Genomic DNA, 22,669 nt, shown 5'->3' on the forward strand with positions numbered 1-22,669 from the left:
AAAAAAAAAAAAAAAAAAAAAAAAAAAAAAAAAAATGTAGGTAAAAGTGTACACACACACACACATTTTGTTTTGCCGCCATCAGTTATTTTAAAGAAAACCTTAGTATAAGTCATTACCTAGGGTTTTGATTTATTCATTTATTATTATGTGATGGTTTTTATTTGGGGATTTACTCTTCTCCTTGTTTGAATTCTCCTAAGACTGATTTTTTTTTTAAAGAAAACTTACATATGGTTGATCTAATATGGTAACATAAAGTTTTGTTGGTGAAATGCTTAATACTCAAAAAAAAAAGTTTTACACCGGCAGACACTACAAAGTGGCTGTATATTATCAAAATGAATATAAATATTAGGGTACTCAAACACTTTTACAAAACATGGAGCTAGGAACTCAAAGCAATTTCAACAAAGAGATTAGAATGATAGTATACTATTTCTAAATCTCTCAACTATTATGCTACAAATGGATGCCCATTTTTAGAGACAAAAAAAAAAATTGTTAACATATGAACCTTTAAAATCAAATGCAATTCTGAGAAGACTGAGTGAAGTGATTTCTGTTAGCATTCTGCAAAGGAAGATAAATCTCCAGATGTGAGATGTGTGTGGGTCTGTGTCTGTGTGTGCATGTGTGTGTCTGTGTGTGTGTGAGTGAGATGCATGCTGATTTCTCTTGTTCTTGACATATAGCTGCTAGAAAGAATCATGACTCTATTTTAAAAGTCTATCACATCCTCACTGGTCATATGAAGTATAAAGAACAGTTTAGGTATGAAGAAAGCTGAACTATCTAGGATCTATTGTCTACGATTTTTCTTCTCATTGTGGTTCTCTCCTGACACACACCCCTCCTGCGGCCACCGTCTTTTCAACACAAGAATGAAAAAACAGTTTGAACTATTGTGCCTACTTGAAACTAATGTCTTCTAACCAGCCAACAAAGAGTTACCAAATGACTCTGTTCATTTTATGAGGTACTACAGACCTCATAGAGGGTGCTGAAATGAAGACAGAAAGGCACCAGCAGGCCTCTCAGGAGTCAGGGCAGAGACCTATGGATCGGGGCTGGTCATCATTTTCCATGGTTTACTTTTGCTTTGACTATCTGAAAATACCCACTTCAGATAACAGTAAAAAAGCTATCATAAGACATGAGCAGGGGGAAAAAAAATAAAGATTTGATTCTTTTAAAAAAGCTTTCTTGTCACTTTTCCCTGTTGCTCTTTGGAACGTGTCATGATATTACAACAATTTGGAGAAAAAGATAAGATAGAAGATATAATGGGACAAAATTCAACCTGAGTAAGTAGTTATAATACTCAAGCTATACTAGTTACAAATAAGAGCTAGTTTTAGTCTCAAGAACTGTGTGTGTGTGTAGGAGGGCATTATAAATGTTAGAATATACTAGTGCAATAAGAAACATTTCAAGTTCTAAAGCTTTTTCCCTTTGCCCTGTGCCAGGTATTATGTATGAATGAGATGGTTTTGGAACCCACCAGAGAAGGAGGTTTTCAGAGGGTAAAACAAATAAACAAAAATACTTATCCCTTACTACTACCTAGGAACAAGACTATCTAGCTGTATGTCTTATTATTCACAGGGGATAGTCTTTCTCAGAGGATTTTCAAAGAGCAGTGTAGCATAATCAGGAATGAGTCATCTATAGGTTTCATATTTGGTTTTTAAGGAAGAAGCAAGTATTGCTATTTTTGAGGGTTTTTTTAAAAAATTAGTGGATTATTCATTGTCTTTGTAATTTTCAAAATGATTAAGCCCCTCCCCCTTTAATAGTATTCAGATACATTGACTGTGGTGGGTATTTATGAACCTTGAAATCTCCCGACATCCTTTGCAGGCACTTCCTGACAGTCCTCATTGGGAGTTTATGACCATCCAAGCGACTGGCCCCAGGCAAACCTGATCAACACATTCTACAAGGACTCACACTGTGAATGGTTCACACGCTGGGATAATGTTCACTGGATAATACTCAAAATGTCTCTCCAAGGGGGGATTCCTAGACAGAGTCTAATGTTTGACTAAAGTTAAATAAATTTCTTGAAAGCTTAGATTTATTAAATACAGGAAGGTAATTAAAGAAAGGGAGTTAGGTGATGGCAGATAAAATAAAGTGGCTGCCACTCTTTATGCAGATATAGGATAGGAAAGCTGACTGGACACCCAGGCTCGAGAGCGGGACAAGGGGGCTCTGAACCTCAAAATGTCAGTGTTAGCAGAATGGCCTGGGGCCTGTGAGAATGGTATGCTGGTCCCTACTCTCAGAGTTTCTGACTCAGTTGGGCTGTGGAGTGGCCCAGATATTTGGACCTCTCTATTTCTGAGTGGTGCAACTGGATGGAGCCCTAAACACCATGTCTGAGAAGAACGTTTTGGGACCAGTGAGGTTTCATTCCTAGGTTTCACAAGTGTGGGACTGTGGGACTGCTAAGTGATTAACCTCTCTCTAACCCTGGTTTCTAATTTAGAAGAAGGAGCTGACAATGTCCTGTGAATGCTGCACAGGACGACATGTGTGAAGTGATTATTCTGGTGTTTAACATATATTAACAGCTCCTTAGGGTCTCTTCACGCATCAATAGAATCAAAAGCTCAATGACCTTTATCCATAAAGTATACGCAAGTCTCCTTGGATTAAATGGAGTTGTGAATATGGAAACAATGCTCACAGGGCAGGATAATATCAAAGCACATTGGATACAATGTAGTTTTAGTTGTCTTTCAGATAAATTATTGGGTTGAGCTAATAATATCATAAATATCTCCTTAAATTCGCAATAATTCAATCAGTCGGCACATCGATGTTAAGGGAATCCATGGTAACCACACAAAGTAAACATCCGCCTACGTGTCAGTGCCAGCAATTATTTGGCATTTGTTCCGTTAGTTAAACTGTGTAATAGTGTGTGAGAATCAGTTTCTGCATCCTTGACCCTTTGGAAGGCCTCTTTTTCCAGCCCAGGCTCCCTTGCAGGGAGGGGAATCTCAGCTGTGACTCTAGGCAATTCTTCTCTCTCGCAGAGCCCCTTGAGAGGTGAAGCAGGAAGTGTTGGGGAAAGTGGGAAGAATCTATCACTAAGGCTGGAATATTGATAACAATCATTTCTGTTCTGAAGACAACTGCTAACTTCTTTCACTGTTAACGGTTATTTCTCATGAACACAAAGCTATGCTTCAGACTACACCAATTCTCAGGTGCATGTAGCACAGGAGAAAAAAAAATGAGTTTTCAAATGACTTCTTACTTCAAGAAGTACACTCGTTTGCTTTTCTCTAAGATTTATATAGGAAAGCAAAGAGATTTAGAAAATAAATAACCTCAAACCAGCACAGTGTTACAAGTAAGCGCACTCTGCGTACGCTGGCAGTCCTTGCATTCAATCCTTTCCTGGGGCTCTGCAGGAGGCTTGGTTGAAGCAGACCAAAAGGTCTCCATCAGCTGACACAGCTTAGTTATGAAGCAACAGCAAGATGTAGCTGTTAAATGAATCTTAAGCTGCAGTATCAGAAAAAGACATTTTGGCGGTGGGGGAGCAGTTCCAAGTTTTATTCTGGACAATCCAGAAAACAGAAACCCAAGTAGACCATGAAGGAGCCTAAAACAGTGAGACTCTTGCCCCGCCCACTGGGACTCTGTACCTTCATTTCCTTCTGAGGGAAAGAGATTTGGAGGGTGGGGGTAATGGCAAGGAAGTCACTCAGTCCACTGGGAGCCAAGGGCCCCACTGCTGTGAAGGACTCTTTGTTACTCTGCCCTGAAGAAGGCACTGTTTCCTGAAGGACATCTTGGATGGTAGCAGCAGCTTCTGTCTGACAAGCCCAAGAAACTATGGCTCAAGGACAGGGAACATTGCACAGGAAAAACACCCTTGCTGTTCTCCTCTCATGGGAAGGGGAAAAACCCAGCCCATAGACAGTGTGAGCATGCAGTTACCACAGGTATCACACAGTCCGTTCGCCTCCACCATCCACCCTCGTTACACCTGACAAATGCCTCCTTATGGGGAATGCTGTGCTTGAATTTAACTTTATTAGACAAAATGTACAATATGGCTTCCTAAACCGAGGCCAATTGTGAAATGTTTTACATGACTGCTTGCTCTCTGTGCAGTGTTTCCAGGGTGGCAGAGTGTAGAGACCCAATTCTAATTACAATCGAGTAAGGGGTTCCATATAATGTTCATTGGGAACATTAAATCAAAGGCAAAGACGAACTTTGAGCACAAAGAGATGAAATATGTTTGAATATACAGTGTTCTCCATATAAGGTCAGAAAGGGTGTGGGGAGAAGTAGCTTTCACTGACAGTTGGAAAATTCATAAATGGATTTTCTTTTATTTGCAACAGTGAGTTGAAGGGGTGTTTGTATGCTAAGGCACACCAGGGCATACTTTACAAGATTATTGTACTGGGCCATCAATGTCTTTTCTGTACAAAAGACTTTTTATAATAGGATGTCAAGGAAATGCACCACATTCATAAAAATACAAATCCTCCAACATTGGTAATGTAAGCACCAAGTGAGTTCTCTGCCCTGGCATCCTTCGCTTGCTGCCGTCATAGGTGTGATCCCTGGCAGTAAACGCACTGTAAGAACAACCGCAGTTCAAAGTGAACATTTCTGCTGCTGAGAACCAGAGGTGAACACTCCCATTTGTTCCAAGTGCTGTCTGGCTAGACTTGGTTTATGCAGCCTTTAGGTTAACTAACAGGACACACAGACACGGTTTTACTGAGCATATATCCTGACCACAATGTCACATTAAGAAAGGAAGTGATCTGTCTTCATGCCATATTTAATAGATTTCTAGTATATAGCTCTCGGGTGCTCTTTCCAACAGGTGATAGGTTCTATTAATGTCCTGCTGTAGTCTCATAATTAAGGGTCCATTATAAACAGGACCCCAGCGGGTGGACAAAATCCATGGTCTCCATGTGCCTTGGCCCTGACAGCAACAGCCCTGTCCTTTGCCCCACCAACATTACCGGCCATGGGATCTGCTAGTTTGAGAAAAAAAAAAAGAAAAGAAAAGGAACAAAGAAAACCTTTAAACAAAGCACACTTGCAATGTTGTCTAAGGCTTCACTGCCAAGCCACTTCTACTGATCCCTTTCTTTCCCCGGGTTTCTTATTCCTTCAGTCACCTCTGTTTCCCTTTAATTCTCTGTCCCAGACAGGCATAACTGGCAGCCCTGCAGTTCTGAAGGATGCTTTTCCTACCCAGATGTGGTGCTGCCTTGCTTTTCTTCCAGCTGGGAGCTGCATGCCTTTGAGCTGCAGATTATCTATGTTTTTAAAAAACAAAACCAAAACCATTCAACTGACTTCATAATAAAAATCAACATCAAAATGGCAAAGAGGCAAAGGTCCCGGAGATGGTAAAGCTCTCCACAAAACAAACCAAACAAACAAAAACACCCAAGTCCACCAGAAAAGTCATGGGCTAAGACTGTAAATTCTGGAGTGCAATCCAAAGATTCACTTGGAGGATCATTGTAACATCCAATCCAGGAAGGGGGTGGAGTCTGGGTTGGACTGGTACTTGGCTGGGTTTCCCAGGTCATCTGCAATGCACTGTATTGTACCTGCACCAATGCACACAAGGGGTGGAAAGGGAAAATTCTAGGTCTGACACAGATGAACAGGTAAGGTACAGGGGAGAAACAGGAGAGAAAGACAGATGGAGAGACAGGTTGTATGGGCATGCTCTGGACTGATTTGTTTTAACGGAAACAAAATGAGTTTGGATCATAGAGAGAAGAATGAGAGCTGTTTCTGATCCTACAAGATGAGTGCTTTTTGTAAGTCTTGTTTTGTAAGTACCCAGCGAACATGTGTATAGCCTCAGGAATCCATATAAGTAAGGTTTTGGATTCTCCGCTTTCCCAGTCTGAACTAGCTGTATCAAAGCAGAGATGGTAAGGGAAGAAGTCACACAGGACAGTGGACTGCCGTGCTAACTGTCCTGAGGGTTGACTGAGAAACTGAAAACACTTTTGAAGAATCAGAGTTCAACTTCTATTGTACTTAATTTTCAAGCTATTATGTCTTATGAATTTATAACATAAGTTGAACATAATCCATTTGTTTATAATATTCATATACTGTGTGCTACTATTAACAAATGAGCACCTGTTGTTGCAGAGCAGGGCTGATGGGTTCGTCAGTGTGGCTGTGGAAGCCGGCTGGACAGCTTCAGGTGTCAGGTACCTATGGGTTCCTGGTCCTCGTGGGCTTTACTGCACACCACGTCCTTTCCTTGGAAACACACCCTTCCCTTTATTGGCTATAATGCAAGAATGACTTGGCTTCTTCCAAGCAAAAGAGGCTGAATAGCAGCTGAGTCCAAGTCAATTTCATATAAACTGGTTGCCATGTCATCCAGGTTCCTTCCTGCCCTACACTGAAGTTAATACCTTTGAGGTAGATAATCGCTAAGTACCTAAAGGGATGGCTTGCACACCACTCCTCACTTTAGCACCAGTCAGTACTGGCACATGCATAACTTTATCAAAGGTGTATTTGGAGGGCAAGGAGAAGAATATTTTCTACTGAGGTTGTATGTACTTTCCTAGAGTAACCTAACCTTTTGCAAAAAAATCAGAATGAATTAGCACAGCATGTATGATAACCTGCTATGTCATCACGCCAGGAGTCTGACCAATCCCTTTTCACGGAAGCCTGAAAACGTCAAGTTCATTTTCAAACTCGTGGCTAGTTTCATCTAGTTTAAACCAAAAGTAACAAAATAGGAGTTGACTTGGGGGCTTGGGGGTGAAATTCTGCAGGCCACTGTCCTTAATAGTTGATAATCCACGTGAGGCAGGCATACCACATACGGCTGTGACAGAAGAGGTGACAGATAAACTCCTGTGACCAAATTAATTGGAAATGGATGCCAAAGTCTTGTGATCCGGGTTCAGGGTTTGAGAGAATTATCTGCGCCTTTGGAGCACGCCCCGTGGAAGGATGATGGGCTCTTATGCTGTTGGCATCTGGCTGATATGGAGTGCTGCCAAGGGTCTCCAGAGAAAGCCCAGTGTTCAGTGGAGGGGGTGCAGACTACGGATCGGTTCCAGAATTAACTGGGAGAATGTTCCCGCTTTTCTGCTGGGAATGCATCAGTTTGGGATCTACTCCCCTTACATACTTCTGTGCTGTGTTTTCAGGCTGCTCTAAGGAGCCTTGAACCCTTAATCCATCTCCTGTTTTCTTCAATTCTGTCATACTGCACAGTGTTGGGTCAGATCATCTATATTTCCCACCCTCACCATTCTTATGCCCATCAGAGTGGCAAAACTGGTAACTAATTCCAAAGGGTTTTTTTTTTTTTTAAACATATCCCAATGTGTGAAGCAGTGACACCATGTAAGGGACAAATGGCAACAGCCAGAAATCTACAAATATCTGAGGAAAAGAGGCTAAGTGCTACACAGCCCAAAAGCTGTTCATTGAATGACCACATAGTATACTAATTGCTAATTTTAAATGAATCGCTATCTTTGGGTGCTTTTCTCTGAAAAACAAAAACAAACAAACAAACAAAAAAAACAGTAGTGTTTGTGAGAAGAGGGGAGGAAGGTACAGATGACCCACTTGGCGCGTGTGTTCTCTGCTGAAGTTAGAAAATGGGGACAGAAGACTTCGCTGCTTTTTGTGGAGTCTTTTAAAAAATTAATAACTTTGGAAGCTTATGATAATGCCTACTGTGGTTAAATGATGCTACATTTCTGATCAGAAATATAATTTGCACCCTTGTCTTCAGTTTACTCTACCAAGTGACCAGAATAAATGTGTAAAAGAACGACTGAGTGAATAAATAAATGAATGAATAAATAAATAATATATACCCGTAGTGGAGTAAACACTTCAGTGTCTAATACAGACTGATGCTTGCTCTATGGAGTAAAAAAAAAGTCTTTCCTTGGCAAACAAACTTTGGCAAAGATAATGTTTAAAAAAAAAAAAACCCTGAAATAGAGAATTATTCTAAAAGAGATTTCTTATTGGTATGTTTGGTTTCTATTTACAAAAGATGTCAATTCTCACAAGTTAGTCTTCTTCTTTAGAGAAGAGAAGAACATGAGATGAAATGTAAAGTCAGACAGCAAGTCATGTTAAGTTAAACGTTAGAGCTACGAACATGAAACACAGAATATTTCAGATATCGCTTTGTCTGCAATATGAATACATCTCTGGGAATTCCCTTTTATCTCATATATCTCATCTTGTGGGAGTGGTCTTTTACTATTGAAACATTTTTGTATTTGATAAACAAAATAAAAGCCAAAGTAATATTGATTTTTAACTTATACCTACTATTGGTTAATTTATTAATTTATATTTACTCTTCGCTTAAAAAAAAAAGAAAGAAAGAAGAAGAAAAAGAAAGTATACCAGAATCCTCATTTGGTAACTAAAATGGAGGCATTATAAAAGATTGTTTTTCTAGGCTTTTAATGTGTTATGTGTATTATTCTACTATTAGGAATAATAATAATAAACTCAATAACAACAAAAACAGATACATAATCATATGGGCAGGTGAGTTTTCCCTCAGTACCAAAAACTATGCTAGGGAAAACAATTTTCAAATAAAAGGAAATGTTATGAAGCAGATGCTTTGTGTAAACTCCACATACTCTTAACTGTGCCAGGGTTTAGATGAAGAAGGCTCCAGTTTCTCAGAACAGAACAGAGTCCTGGGAGCTTCTGCTATCTGCTCATTCTAGCTGCATGCTGTGGATCCAAGAAAGCAGAACCGCTTTCCTTTGAGAATAATCTTGCCTATTGTTTTTAAACATGGCTTTAGGGTGAAGATATTTAAAGTCAAGAAATTCAGTGTTTGTTAGCCGATGCCCCGCGATCAACAGCTGGGGATGAGGGAATTCGAAAGCAGCCTTGGAGTATGCGCTTAGCCATGCCCAGGAAGTTGTGGCGAGGTTAGATGGGAGTTCTTCTCCACCCCTTCCAGTGACAAAAGAGAACACTCGCACGGTTTAATTCATCATGGGACATTCAGAAGAAATGGAACTGCTGCAGAAAGCTGAGAGGATTATTTTGTTAGTGGATTATACTTTGGTTAAAAGAATAGAACATTGGGTTTATTTTATTTTTTGTATATACGTGTTTCAAAACAGGGATATAATATTCTACGAGTGATAACTTAAAATCGTCAGGGTTTTTTAAAAGCAGAGGGACAATTTTAATGCCCTTTTCATTATTTGACAAAAATAATCTTAAAAGGATCGAGTGATAAAATATCCAGAAATGCTATTCATAACATGCCTTGGGGGCAAAACATTTACAGCATTCTCAGATTGGGGACTGGCCTGAAACTACGTAAGTGTAGCGGGGCCTAGAAAGGTAGAACCGTTCAGCTTGTTACCGATCGTTCTTCTACGGCAGAGTGGGATTAATCTGGAAAGTTACTGGTCAACACTTTCTTTCCATGCCTGCAATTTAAAATTTTTTCAATCATTTTCCTGTGAAGATGTCACACAGGGTGCTGATGCTTTCATAAGCACAATCAACGCCCTTGCAGCAATGAAAAAAAATGATAGGAGTATAATCTACGGGCGGATACAAATGGTCTCTTTTCTAAATAGTTTAGTCTTAAAGACTTTTCTTGCAGGGGACTGAAGAAGTGATTCTGTTGAAGCACAGCAATGTATTTAGAGGTCACTTGTGAATGACATGCCGGGCGAGCGAGCACTGTGCACTGTGGATAAAGAACATTTGCATGGCTCATTTCTTTACCGTGAAACCATTACTTACATGAGTTAAAAGAATTAAATTATTCATCTAGATATGGTACTATGTTTTATTTTTTTAAAGATATATTAATTAAAAACTAAAGATAACTGGTGAGAGAGATAGCCAGTGTGCACTGATCTTGCATAGGCCTTAAGTTTGGTTCTCTGCTGAGTGGCTCATAGCCGTCTCCAACTCCAACTGCAGGGCATGTGATGCCCTCTTCTGTCCTGAATGCACATGCAGCTACATGCATAACCCACAGAGAGACACACTCATATACACATGAGGGAAAAGAAAATCCAATCATCAGGACAATCACAGGTTTTGTTTAGCTTGAATGAAGGAGACACTTCCCATTGGAATTTAACATCGTGATTAAAATTCCTCACAGCCAAGAAGGAAACTGAGTAGAGTTCTGTGTCAAGAACTTAATTCCTGATTACATGTGGCAGTGAGGAGGACATCCCTGCATGAGAACATGTGCAGCGGGCTGTCCTCCTCAGAAACCCAGAAAACGGATGCATTTGGAATTCATCCTGTTCCTAGTGACTCTCTGAGCTAAGAGGGAGAGACCAGGTTTCCTCTACAGGAACTGTCTTGCTTTATCTTTAATGAGAACGAACCACCACTGCCAGGCTCTATAAGGAGGCTCAGAAGTTATTTCCCAATTCCCTTGCATTTTTCTCCAGAAAACGCAGTGTATGGATTCCAGAACTGTACCCACATCCATGTGCTATGGATAAAACTTTCAGAGCTCTTTTTTTGTTTTGTTTTTGTTTTTGTTTTTTTTTTTTTTTTTGGTTTTTCAAGACAGGGTTTCTCTTTATAGCTCTGGCTGTCCTGGAGCTCACTTTGTAGACTAGGTTGGCCTCGAACTCAGAAATCCGCCTGCCTCTGCCTCCCGAGTGCTGGGATTAAAGGCTTGCGCCACCACGCCTGGCTCCAGAGCTCTTTTCTTTAGCTCTGGAAAGCATGGTTTCTCCTGACACTTGCCAATGAGGAGAGAAGGAAGAGAATTTAATGGCTTGACCTTACTGATCATCTCTTTCAATTCAGCCTGGGCAGACACAACTGGGGCTGTTGCCTTAGGGAGCAACGGACTGTCATGGTACGGGTAGGCATGGCTTTCACTCTGACACAGTTACAGAGTTTGGCTAGAAACCCATCTACATCTCACTCTAGACAGAACATTGCATGCCACTTTTAAACAGTAGAGATCTACTCTAGATTTTGGGCCATATATGTTCACCATCACTTATCAATGAATAACCGCTTGGTGAAGAGAGACTGAGGGAGTGTGTTCTGGAATACACTGGAATTCTGGCTCCATTGGAAAACTCCATTTCAGCTTTCCTGCCTTAGTTTCCCTATCTGTGAAACAGAAATACTAATAATTCTATAAGCAGATTGAAAGAATTTATTAAATTCATAGTATGAACTTAGTGAATACGATTGATACTGTTATGTAACATAAGAAGTGTGCCGGTTTGAGTAGCAAGCAGGTAATCCACTGAGAGTACAGCGTAAACAAAAAGCTGAAAATCCTGGCCCAGCAGACTGTCTTTTGGCATCTTACACATGTATCTTCTTGGAACTACTAGGATTTGTTTCTGCCAAGAATTCTGATGTGCAATGTCATGTTGATCATAATTTTTATCACAAAATTAACACTAATTCTCAAAAGAGTGCTAAGTCCACATCTAAGGCTCACTGCCTGAACCCCTGGCTTTTGTGTAAAGAGTTAATGTTATAGCAATGTTGTGCTTTGGAGTTGGACTTATTAATAGTGTGTTTCCAGAACTGACTTCCGGAGCATTAATTAGAATGTAGCGGCTGCAGATATGGAAGCCAACAGCACAAAGGAGCTCTTCTTTCTCTTGGCTCTTCGTATGTGTTTTTCAAGTCTTACTTTCTTAGTCTCTGGTGTGTCCACCATGGCTACATAGTGAACAGGCAGACGGTGTGCGCATAGCAGGTGGAGCTTGCCAGTGGTCTTTCCAGAAGGAGAAATGGTGTAACAAACACCAGAGTTCAGGGAGTAAGGCTAAAGCTTCTATACTATTAAACACCTAAGCGATGACATGGGAAACACACACACACACACACACACACACACACACACACAGGGGGGTAAGGGGGCAGAGACAGAGACAGAGTCATAATGTTTAAGAAAACTTATCTTGATCGGTGATATCTAAATCTAACCAATTATGAAGGCCACTCGAAGAACAATAAACACATCGAGAAAACACGGAGCCCTGGGCCAATACCTTCCTCCAGTCAAGCCTGCCCTTCTTTCTGCGTAAACCATGACAGATTTAGCATGTCTGATGTGGAGGTGATAACTTGGATACCCACTCTTCAAAACTACTGTGCATTTGAGTTCTGAAAACGTTGGGTGCACTGGCCTTGATCTCGGGATATTATCCAGGCCCCAGGCTCCACTGAAGCTGAACTGAACCATAATGCCACAGCACCTGGGGGAGTTTAATGTTTGTTTCCTAATTTTAAATTTATTTTTACTATACAGATTATATTTATGATACAAAATGTTATTTAGTATATTTAAAATGTGTAACCTTTAAATCAGGCTAATTAAGGCCTCATATACTGACCAGTTTTTCATAAGAAACATATATAAATATTTTTAACACTCAGTCTGAACTTATTATAATCTGTCTGATCTCTGTACTTCAAGACAAATAGCTCATTCCATTGTCATTGCCAGTGATGTTCAACTCTGAGTGACAACCATACATATGGATAATAATGAATTACATATGATACTTTGACAAAAGTTCATGCAAATTCCATATGCTAACCATATTAGTTAAACACCATTCTCATAGGAAGACATGGGCCTGCATATAAAGCATATCCAAATGAGGATGCAGGATTCTTAATGGTGCAAACAGAAATATCTCATTATGATGCTCACAGTTCATGTGAGGCTTAGAAACTGAAGCGGACAGTACAGTGGGTCTGCCATTTGTACTGAGCCAGAGAGAGCTAGGAGAGTCAGGGGACAGAAAGGAACTTTCCCAAACCTAGGAGGTGAGAAGAGATTTCTAGTCCTTCAGGTACAACTTGAAAATACTTCTTAGTCTCCTCGCCACCCACGTTCTAATATTCTAGGATCAGGGCACCCCATGTGTCAGCAGAGACAAAAGAAAAGGTGCCAGAGTAAGGTGAGGAACTCATTTGCTGTTAAGGAATCCAGAGCCATGACTGGAGGGGCTCTGAGCTAACACCAAGGCATGCCAGCCCCAGAGGAGGAAAGATGCATGCACGCTGTAGACCTGTGCCGAGAGCTATCTGTGACTACCTCTGTTCATGACTGATATGGTTTCTCTTCCAATGAATCCTCGGCAGAGTATGGTTTCAGGAGTCAGGGAAGATGAGTGTGTTGGTCTTGGCAATTTACTCTGTTCCTGCCTGGGTGAAGCTGTAATATATGGAAGGAAGCGAAGGCAGCCATTCCAGGGCAGCCTGGCTATATTTACCTCTCCTGGTCCCGAGACTTAATGTACTTCTTCAGACCTGTTTTTTCTTCCAGTTTAATCTCTCTCTTTGGCAGTTAGAAACTATTTATTTTGGGAGAAAAATCATCTCTGAACTGTTTATCAGTTACTTTATAATATTCTTTCCTCTGCTTGGAAAGGAGGAGTCGACGTGACTTTCCTTGAGGGATCCCGAGGCTAAAGCGTACCTTTGCCACACATAAGTATATCATTCCATTGCTTAAGGTTGGGAGATTTAATCTAATACTTAGTGAAATAGAATCTGCTGGACTAAGAATATCAGAATTTCTTTTAAATGAAGTCAGAGGACAGATTAAATATGATCTTCCTTCTTTGAACTGTCTTTAGGCTGTCTGAGGCCAGCCTAGGACTATACAAGTCCTTGTTTCAAAAACAAACAAACAAACAAACAAACACAAAAACAAAAAAAACAAATTTAAAAACTAACCAATCTCCTAAAATTCTTAAAATAAAAATTATATACACACAAATACAGATATACACAATGACAACACCTCCCCTTGTGAGACTTTTAAAAATAGTATATTAGAGCAGGTATATAGGCCACTGAATTTTGAGATTTTTCTCATAATAAAAATGAATTGGACAAAAATGTTTTCACTTTGAGTATACTGTTAAATGATGGTGGAGTTCATTTTCTGTATGAAAGTATTATATATCACCAAATATCCTGGCCTGATGTAGAGAGGATAGTGTTAAATATAGAACAAAACACTTTTTTCTCCTAATTTTCTAATACAGCTTATCAAAGTAGGCTATGATTTTCCAATCTCTATCATTACGTATTTAATATTTGAGAATCTTGTTATTCTCACACAGATTTCCGCTTGTTCTTCTGCAGTGAAAAAGTTAATAAACTTTATAGACATAGGAAGAATTGTATATGTCTGTTCCGAGTGTGTTTTGGTGGATAAAATTCTAAACCCCAAATCCATCAGAAGTAAGGAAAGTAACAGAAATTCCAGGCAGCCATCATGTAGCCCCACTGGCTTCAGTAATTAACTCTAACCCAGCTCACCTGCTATTTGCCCTACCTGGTCCCTGCATTAGGGCACACAGCCTTGGCTGGCTCAAAGCAAACAGTAGAGAGCATGCCATTCAAGCCCTTAGCCTGAATCTGAAAAATTAATGATTTTCTCTTTCAAGATCTCTCTCTCTCTTGTGTTTTCTCCTTCCTATTTTTCCCATGTTTTAATCCACGCATAAGTTAAAGCAAGAAGAGGCTCTCTTCCTTCCCTAAGGGGAGGAAGTTGGTGCATGACCGTTCTCTACAATGTGTGTGCTTCTGATGGGCTCTGCTCTTCCTCTTTTAAACAGACTTGAAACTGAGAAGTTAGAATGACTGGCCTCACCAATGTCCCATAGAATAAGTTCAAGGCAAACAGACTTATGCAGAACTTCTAATGTCATGGCAAGCCTAGTGTCAGGGCAGCTTCTCTTAGTTTTCGGCTTTCTACAGAAGAATTTGGACACAAAAGCCAAGACTTACAGGAATGGGAACATTTCTTATATTTTCTCCAAGATACTTATCTAATATTTTTTTCCTAGAGTTTTTCATTTGAACGGTACTTACCTTTGTAGTGGCGAGTACTGGCTGTCATATGGAAGCTTCTAGAGTCACCAGGGAGGCTAACATCCAGGGAAGCTTGTGAGGTAATTTACAGACTGAGTTGAGTGAGGTGCGGTGTCCTGGGCTGCATACAGAGGAGCCGCTGAACTGGGCACCACCAGACGCCTCTACCCACTTCCTGCAGGCTTCTGCTGCCACTGCTGCCACCACTGTTTGCCATGAGTGGCCTTATCCCAAGGAATAGAAAATGGAAGCAGCCTGCTTTCTTTAAGTTTCTTTCTGTCAGGCATTTTGTTGCAGCAACAGAAAATAACTAATACAATACTGGAAAAGACTAATATTTTATTGTCACTGATCAGACATTTCCTGGTCAAATCATAATTTGTCTATGTCATGGCGCTATCTAACAAAGTATAACAAATAAAACAGAACAGTGTGTAAGTAAGAATCTATATCTGATGTCATACTGGATTGGTTTTATTGACATCTTTATCCCACTCAATCAACCTCTTAGAGTGATGCCCTCTTCTTAAGGACACAGGTTCCCTTCAGAAGCACTGTAATCAGGGCCATGTCACACAGACTTAAGAACTGGACAGTAACATGTTCTAAAGTATGTTAAAGACCACACTGAAGACATGATTAATTATACATATTTAAAAGTTAAGTTTCATGGTAAGATTGTGTCTCATAAACCAAGAAGACTTGGGCAAAATACCAGACACACCAACCTAAACTAGACTGCTTCTTTTGATTATCACAGGTAGGAGTCAGTTCCATTAAATGTAAGAGATCACTGCCAATACTCTTTAAAAAAAACTCTCCATGTTGATATCAAATAACAACAAATGTTTTTAAAGTTGAATTTTAAAAATTTAATAAGATAATTTTCTCTATTAATATCATTATTTTAAGTCAGAAAATTTTTCAGTAGGTCTAAATCCTTTTATGTTGTATATTTATGTAAGTGTATATATTCATGGATGTGTGTGTGTGTGGTCAGCCTCCTGTACTTCCCTTGAGATCGTGAGTAATTAACTCATAGTTTACCGTCAGGTTAAAATTATTGCTAGAATTACATTTTTTCTTGTGGTTCCAAAGAACCACAAGACCCCACAGCCTTGGGCACAGAAAGCTGTACTCTACTCACTACCCATCTTCCTTCCCAGCACTCGTGCTATACACTCCCCACAGTCAACAGAGCAGGAGTAACTTACATAAAGCATGGGATTTCTATAATGTCCCAATAACCTCTGCTTGGATGAGTCATAATTCTGCCCATCACTGGAACAGGAAATAGGCGAAGCTGAAATGTTTGTTGCTCTGGGTACTACTATTGGATTATGTTCAGCTTCTCAAGTTGTGTGTTTACAGTAGATGAACATTTTCTCTATTATATACCATACACTAATAACAATTTTTGAAAAGTTAAAAATTAAATTATCTTAGAGCATTATACATGTCACTTAGAATACTCTGCTGTTTGGGTACTTTATAAATTAAACAAAACTGTCATATTCATAGATACACATAAAATATAGAGCTGAATCTTATCAGTGCAGTCCAAGGCTAATTATTTCACATTAAATCTGAATACATGTTCTGGGGAAAAGGTTAGGGATAATACTGCACACATCTTAGCTTCTGCTACACGAGCTCTTTCCAATTCGAAAATTAAACCATGAGAAGATCACATGATCAAAAAACATGGGTGTCTGTCTCATCAATTCCAGTATGCTTTATTTGAAAGATAGACCAAATTCTCCTTTCTTAAAAACCAAATGTCCCTGGAGAATGTGTGCACATCAGTGTAACTGTACCCTAATGAAATTTCTGAAGGCTTTAATAAATTATTCACGATCTTAAAATACTTACTTTTGAAAAATGATATGAGTTTCATACTCAGAAATTCAACTGATCTGGTCTCATTTAAGGTTTAATTTAATAATATTATCAAATCAAATAAATACTATTAAATAAATTAAATAAATAGTATTACACCAATCAGCATTTAAATTAGTTCTGTGAAACCTACTTAAAGGCATTTAAAAAAAAAAAAACACAACAACTGCTGTTGTTAAACAGAGTAAAGCTTCGGGACATGGAGTGGAAAATGGAAACATGGTACAAGGAGAACATAAAGATTTGAAAAACTCAGACTACAAGGCTGGTGACATGCAGTCCGAACCTGAGTTTTTAACCTAAGTCCACTCCAGCACCATCCTTCCAGCTACTGGCAGATGTGCTGAGACAGAGGCGGGTGCTGCTGTATGACACAAACCTCAGTATCCTACCCATGAGTTGATGCCCATAGATTTCGATAAGGGCCCTCAGGCTTCATCACAGACACCAGTCTCAACTGTGGAGAATTCCTATGGAAACCCAGCCTGTCTTTGCCACACCAGCCTAAACTCTTCATTCTCTCTGAAACCTCCTGATGACTCCTCAACTTTCCTTCTCTGCTCGTCTATGGTGTTATAAAGATAATCCATATGACAGTTAAGTTCTCCATCTTGTTTGATGGGATGAACAGGTTCAAGGCAAATTATAGCTGCTGCATATCCTCACTTTAAAACTGCCTCATCAGAGGCAGGTGGATTTCTGAGTTCGAGGCCAGCCTGGTCTACAGAGTGAGTTCCAGGACAGCCAAGGTTACACAGAGAATCCCTGTCTCGAAAAAACCAAAAACCGAAAAAAAAAGAAAGAAAGAAAGAAAGAAAGAAAGAAAGAAAGAAAGAAAGAAAGAAAGAAAACTGCCTAATCAATTCCAGCGTTTATTTATGTGACTAATTTAGAGTTCAAGAAAAGGTTCAGAGCATCTAAACAATCCCCTTATCTTCATATACATGCTTAGATACGTCATGATTTACTTCAAAGCAATTCAACCCTCTGCCTTCAAGCACACACAGATTTGGAAAAAAATGGAATAATTGTCTGAAAAATCCATGAGGACTTTCACATGTCCTCACTCCCAGCTAGTGCCCAGAGTTGGGACTAGACCTCTCTTCTGCAGGCTTCCAAGTCTCACTGAAAACAAGCTCAGGGCTTTGGGTGTGAGCGGTACTCACTAAACAGCTAGCACAGAGCCAAGAAAAGGATGTGGTTAAGGGTCAAAGATGAAGGTAAATCCAGATTATGCTCCCCTTGCTATTTATGTTTTCTCCCCAGGCAGCAGAGGGCACATTTCTGTATGAACCTAACAGTAATAATAAAGATATTCAAGCTCTACAGGGCTGGAGAGATGGCCCAGCAATTGAGAGCATTGGCTGCTCCTCTAGAGGACTGGAGTTCAATTCCCAGCACCCACATGGCAGCTCACAACTGTCTGTAACTCCAGCTCCATGGATCCATCATGACAGACATGCATGTGGTGCACATATCTACATGCAGGCAAAAATACCCGTTCACATAAGTAAAATAAATCAGTCTTTTAAAAAAGTCTACAATTGTAGACTAAAAGAGCCAATAAATACTGAACTACCAAGATGCAATCAATAAATATTCTAATAATTCTCCATCGATACATAAGCAGGTTCATCACAGAGCAAAGCCCACACGTCACACATGCCCACCCTGCAAAGTGAGGCTAATCCACACAGTGACTGTGGCCCTTCCAAGCACTTCAGCGAGGGACTATATTTTCTACTACTTATTATGTTAACAGTACCATGGCAAGGACTTCCTGAAAACATCAAGAATTCATTATCCATGCCCCAGAAGGTGTGGCTGCTATGTCACATGTCAGTAGGCGGGAGAGAGGAGAGAGGCTGCATCTATGCTGTGTTCTGACCTAGGGACATGGGGATGATTAGTAACCCAACATTCCCTGAAAAACAGCAAGTCTGAGATGAGCACAGGGGGAGAGATCGTGCTCAAGACGACCCCTGCCTGGCAGCATAATGCACGAGCAGGGCATAGCACCCCTGGGGTGACCCCAGACACGCAGACCCCGGCTGCCACTAAGAGGAGCAAGTAAGTGATAGAAAGATGGGAGAGAGAAACAGAAGGATGTGGGTGGGCACAGTGAAGAGAGGTAGAACTGGAGACTCAAAGGTAATGCCACCTGGGACCGTGGTGGAATCCTGGCTTGTGCTGCCACCAGGGGCCACATTTAGGTCCGTGGCAGAGATCTGTGACCACCAAAGGCCACGCAGATGTCCCTAGTCTGGGCTGTCTTCTGGTGATATGCTGATGCCTGAGGGCTTTGTAGAACTGGCCCTACCTCTCACCTGAGTGTCATGGAAGAGCTGGCCTTGGGGCCATAAGAGCTGAGCACACCACTAGGCAGCTGTAGTTTTCAGGAGAGCAGCCTAGCACATTGTAGGAACGTGAGCCACCCCTGAGGATGTGAGCAGTGGAGAACTGACTATACCTCTCATCTCCCATGTGGTGGCATTGTCTAGGGAGAGACCCCTCGCCTACCTTTGCCCTCACCCCCAGGGGCAGAAGATGGGTCATGAGAACAGGAGAGCAGGCCCTGCACCTCACCTGGGCAGCACAGCAGATCTGGCTCTGGATGTGGGCTTCGGGTGACCTGGGATGGGAGAGCCAGCTCTGCTGCCTGACAGCTGTGCAGTGGAACTGATGCCTTTCTCCCCTCCCTGGTCCCTCACCATCTATGGCAGGCTGCACAGCTGGGGGTCATGAGAGTGGGAGAACTGGCCATGGCCCTCGCCGGCTGCAGCACTTGGTAGAGCAACAGGGTAGACCTGGCCCAGGTAGCAGGGGTTGCTGGTGAGCTGACCCTGAGGGCATGAGGGCAGGAGAGTCAGCGGTGGGCTGAGCAGCTCAGATAACTCTTAGGTCCAGATCCAGGTCACTGAACTGGTCTACCAGAACACCTGCCCCACTGAGGAACTGCTGGAGTGAATGAAGGTGCCGGCTAGTCCTACAGATCCCCACAATACAGGGCAGCAAGCCAGAGGCCTTGTACCAGACTAATAAGTCACTGCGATGAACATTTGCAAGCAGAGAAGTCTATACTGGGGGACGCAACATGACACACTGAAGTTTCCACAGCTAAGTATTTTTTTCTCTCTTGGTGAAGAGGTTGCAATGGTAGAGGCCAGGTGCAAGCGGAGGGAGACATGAGTGGGACTGGGGTGTACAATGTGAAAGCCACAAAGAACAAATAAAAAGTTACAGAAAAAGATTTCATTATCCTCCAAATAAGCCAGGAGTCACAGAAGAGGGCAGCAGCTCATGATGCCCCTTTTATTTCTGTCAGCTTTTCCTCTGAGGTATCAGATGCACAGTCGGCTGGATTTATAAATGACAGAAGAGCTGAGAACAAAAGGAGGAGGTTATAAAAACAGGAAGACCTTGGAAGGCTGGAGAGGGAGGCAAACTTAAGTTTCTAACTAGGGAGATAAATAAATATTCCAGTCACCAGTGTTGTAAAACAGATTAAAATCTATGTTCGGTGGCTGGTTTCATGTTTGCCACAAAGAAAGTAACCGCCAGTTATTTTCATATTTTATGAAATTATAATGAATCTGGTAAAGGCAGTGAACCTAGAACTGGCCCACCCAGCACAGGCATCGTAAGCCCACACAGTTATGGAGCACCTGATACAAGGGCAGCGCGGACTGACAAGGGCCAGGAATGCAATACAGACCATGTATCAGTAGTATGAGAAAAAATATTTCCTAGGCAATATAAGTTGATTATTGGGCTGAAATGACAGTAGTTTCACTATATTGCATTAAATGCTATTACAATGACTCTTACTAGTGCTTGTTCACTTTTTTCAATGTGATGACTAGAAAATTCTAAATTACCTACGAAGCTCTCGTCTGTGACCTGCATTATATCTCTGAAGGGCGAGGCTAGCTTACAGTGAGAACGAGACATACTGCACACCAACAGCAATACATAACAAGTACTCTCTTTAAACAGGAAAGGGTAAATTTCATTAAGAATTCCACTGGCAAATTGGGATTGAGAAACAGATGTTTATGTGATGGTAAGCAGAATGTAATTAGCATGTTAGAGAGCTACATTAAACATTTTTACCTTTTAATATCAATGTCCGCAGATCTATGATTTAAGGAATTTAATTCTAGGGGTTGGGGAAATGGCTCAGTGAATAAGGTGTGTGAGAGCCTGGGTTCTCAGAACCGAAGATTCCAGAACCCTCCAAAGAGCCTAACATGGTAGCCTGTCCCTGTAATACCAGCACTGTGAGGAAGGAGACATGGATCTTCTCAGAAAAAGCAGAAAAGGCCAGCTCCCGGCTCAGTGAGAGACGCCGTCTCAAACCAAAGGGGCAGGCTGGTACAGAAGACTCTTGAAGTAGTCCATTAGTCTATAAATGCACCAGCACTGGACTGTGTGTGTGTGTGTGTGTGTGTGTGTGTGTGTGTGTGTGTCTGTGCTGTCCCCAGGATCAGCTCTCCCATGATGCTCAGGTGTGGCTTAGGGTCAGTTCTACAAAGCCCTGAGATATCAAGATATCAGTCCAGATCAGGGATGTAAGTCTGCCTGGCCTTTGGTGATAACAGATCCCTGCTGCTTCAGGGATACCACCACCTTGCCTTTGTTCTTATTTACTAGATACAAGGCTAATGTTTTCATGATTTCTAAATTATACAAATTCTCTGTCTCCCTTCATCCCTCCCTACCTGTCTCTCTCCACAGAAAGAAGATACAAACAAAAGGAGGCAGACTTGTTTCTATGTCCATGGCGTCTCAACACACACACACACACACACACACACACACACACACACACACACACATCGCTCAACTCTAAATATAAATTCATATAGATTTATTTGGCTATAAATTCCTCATTCTAAGAGTTTCCCAACTGAGCCATTTTGACTTTTAAATCCTGAGTACCATATCACAGTAGGTAGGTGTCAACAGAATAGCACCGTGTACCACACAGACGCACTCCTAGGAAACCCTTCTGCATACAATTCCACTGTCATCACTAATAATGGTTTCCTTGCTAACCTCTTCCCCGTGACACCTATTTCCTATACACTGCTGACTTTGCCTCTGGAAGACAAACTTGTTTTCTCACTTTCTGCCTGCGCTGTCAGCAACTCCTAAATTTATAGCAGAAAGTCTAACTGCAGTAAAGCTTTTAACATTGCATTCCAAATCACCTATACCCACCATTTCTGAACTTGCCAATATCTAGTCTGCTACTGCACAGGATGTCTTACCCGTGAAGGAGTGAGCTCACAGCCCGCCTCCTCTGCATGCCTGCGTCACATGTAGGCTAGTGATCTTAGGATGGCCTTCTCTGTGCTATGCAGGCGGCTATGAGATGTATTCACATGTCCCACTCATATTGAATTGTGAGGGTCTGCTACCTAACGAAGATCATTTTGAGAGCAAGTAAGAAGGATAACATTAAGAATAAAATTTTATGCTTTTTTTTCCACATGGATATGCAGAAGCTAAATCGGTACTCAACAAATAACAAAAATATCTGATTACTGTTAAAAATTTAACTTACAGATTTGGTGGAAACATAGATTTCATAGCATCATTTGCACTGAATAAAATCTCTACCCTCAAGTTGTACAGTCTCAAGACAGCCAAAAAAAGGTATTATACACCACGTACCACAAGCCAAACTCACTTTCAGCTTCTCCAGAGATCCTTCACTGTTTTAATGTAAATTTTAAAACATTTAAAAAAAAACAATTCTATTCTTAAAATGTCTTGTGAGTGAAGCCATCTATTAAAAAGATCTTCCTTACAAAAATAATTTGGTTACAAAAAAAAAAAAGGAAAAAATAGTACAACAAATTATTTT

At 40.9% G+C, this 22,669-nt stretch overlaps 1 protein-coding gene and 1 pseudogene across 1 annotated transcript in view; one reads left to right on the forward strand and one right to left on the reverse strand.

The window, feature by feature from the left end:
- The window catches only part of Fbxl17 (F-box and leucine rich repeat protein 17), a 432,158-nt gene that overhangs the window by 112,796 nt on the left and 296,693 nt on the right, over positions 1–22,669 (reverse strand). The gene's annotated exons all lie outside the window — the stretch shown is intronic.
- On the forward strand, positions 18,603–18,719 carry LOC115029794 (annotated as a pseudogene).

Source organism: Mus caroli, chromosome 17 (assembly GCF_900094665.2).
Source record: "Mus caroli chromosome 17, CAROLI_EIJ_v1.1, whole genome shotgun sequence".
NCBI classification, from domain to species: domain Eukaryota; kingdom Metazoa; phylum Chordata; class Mammalia; order Rodentia; family Muridae; genus Mus; species Mus caroli.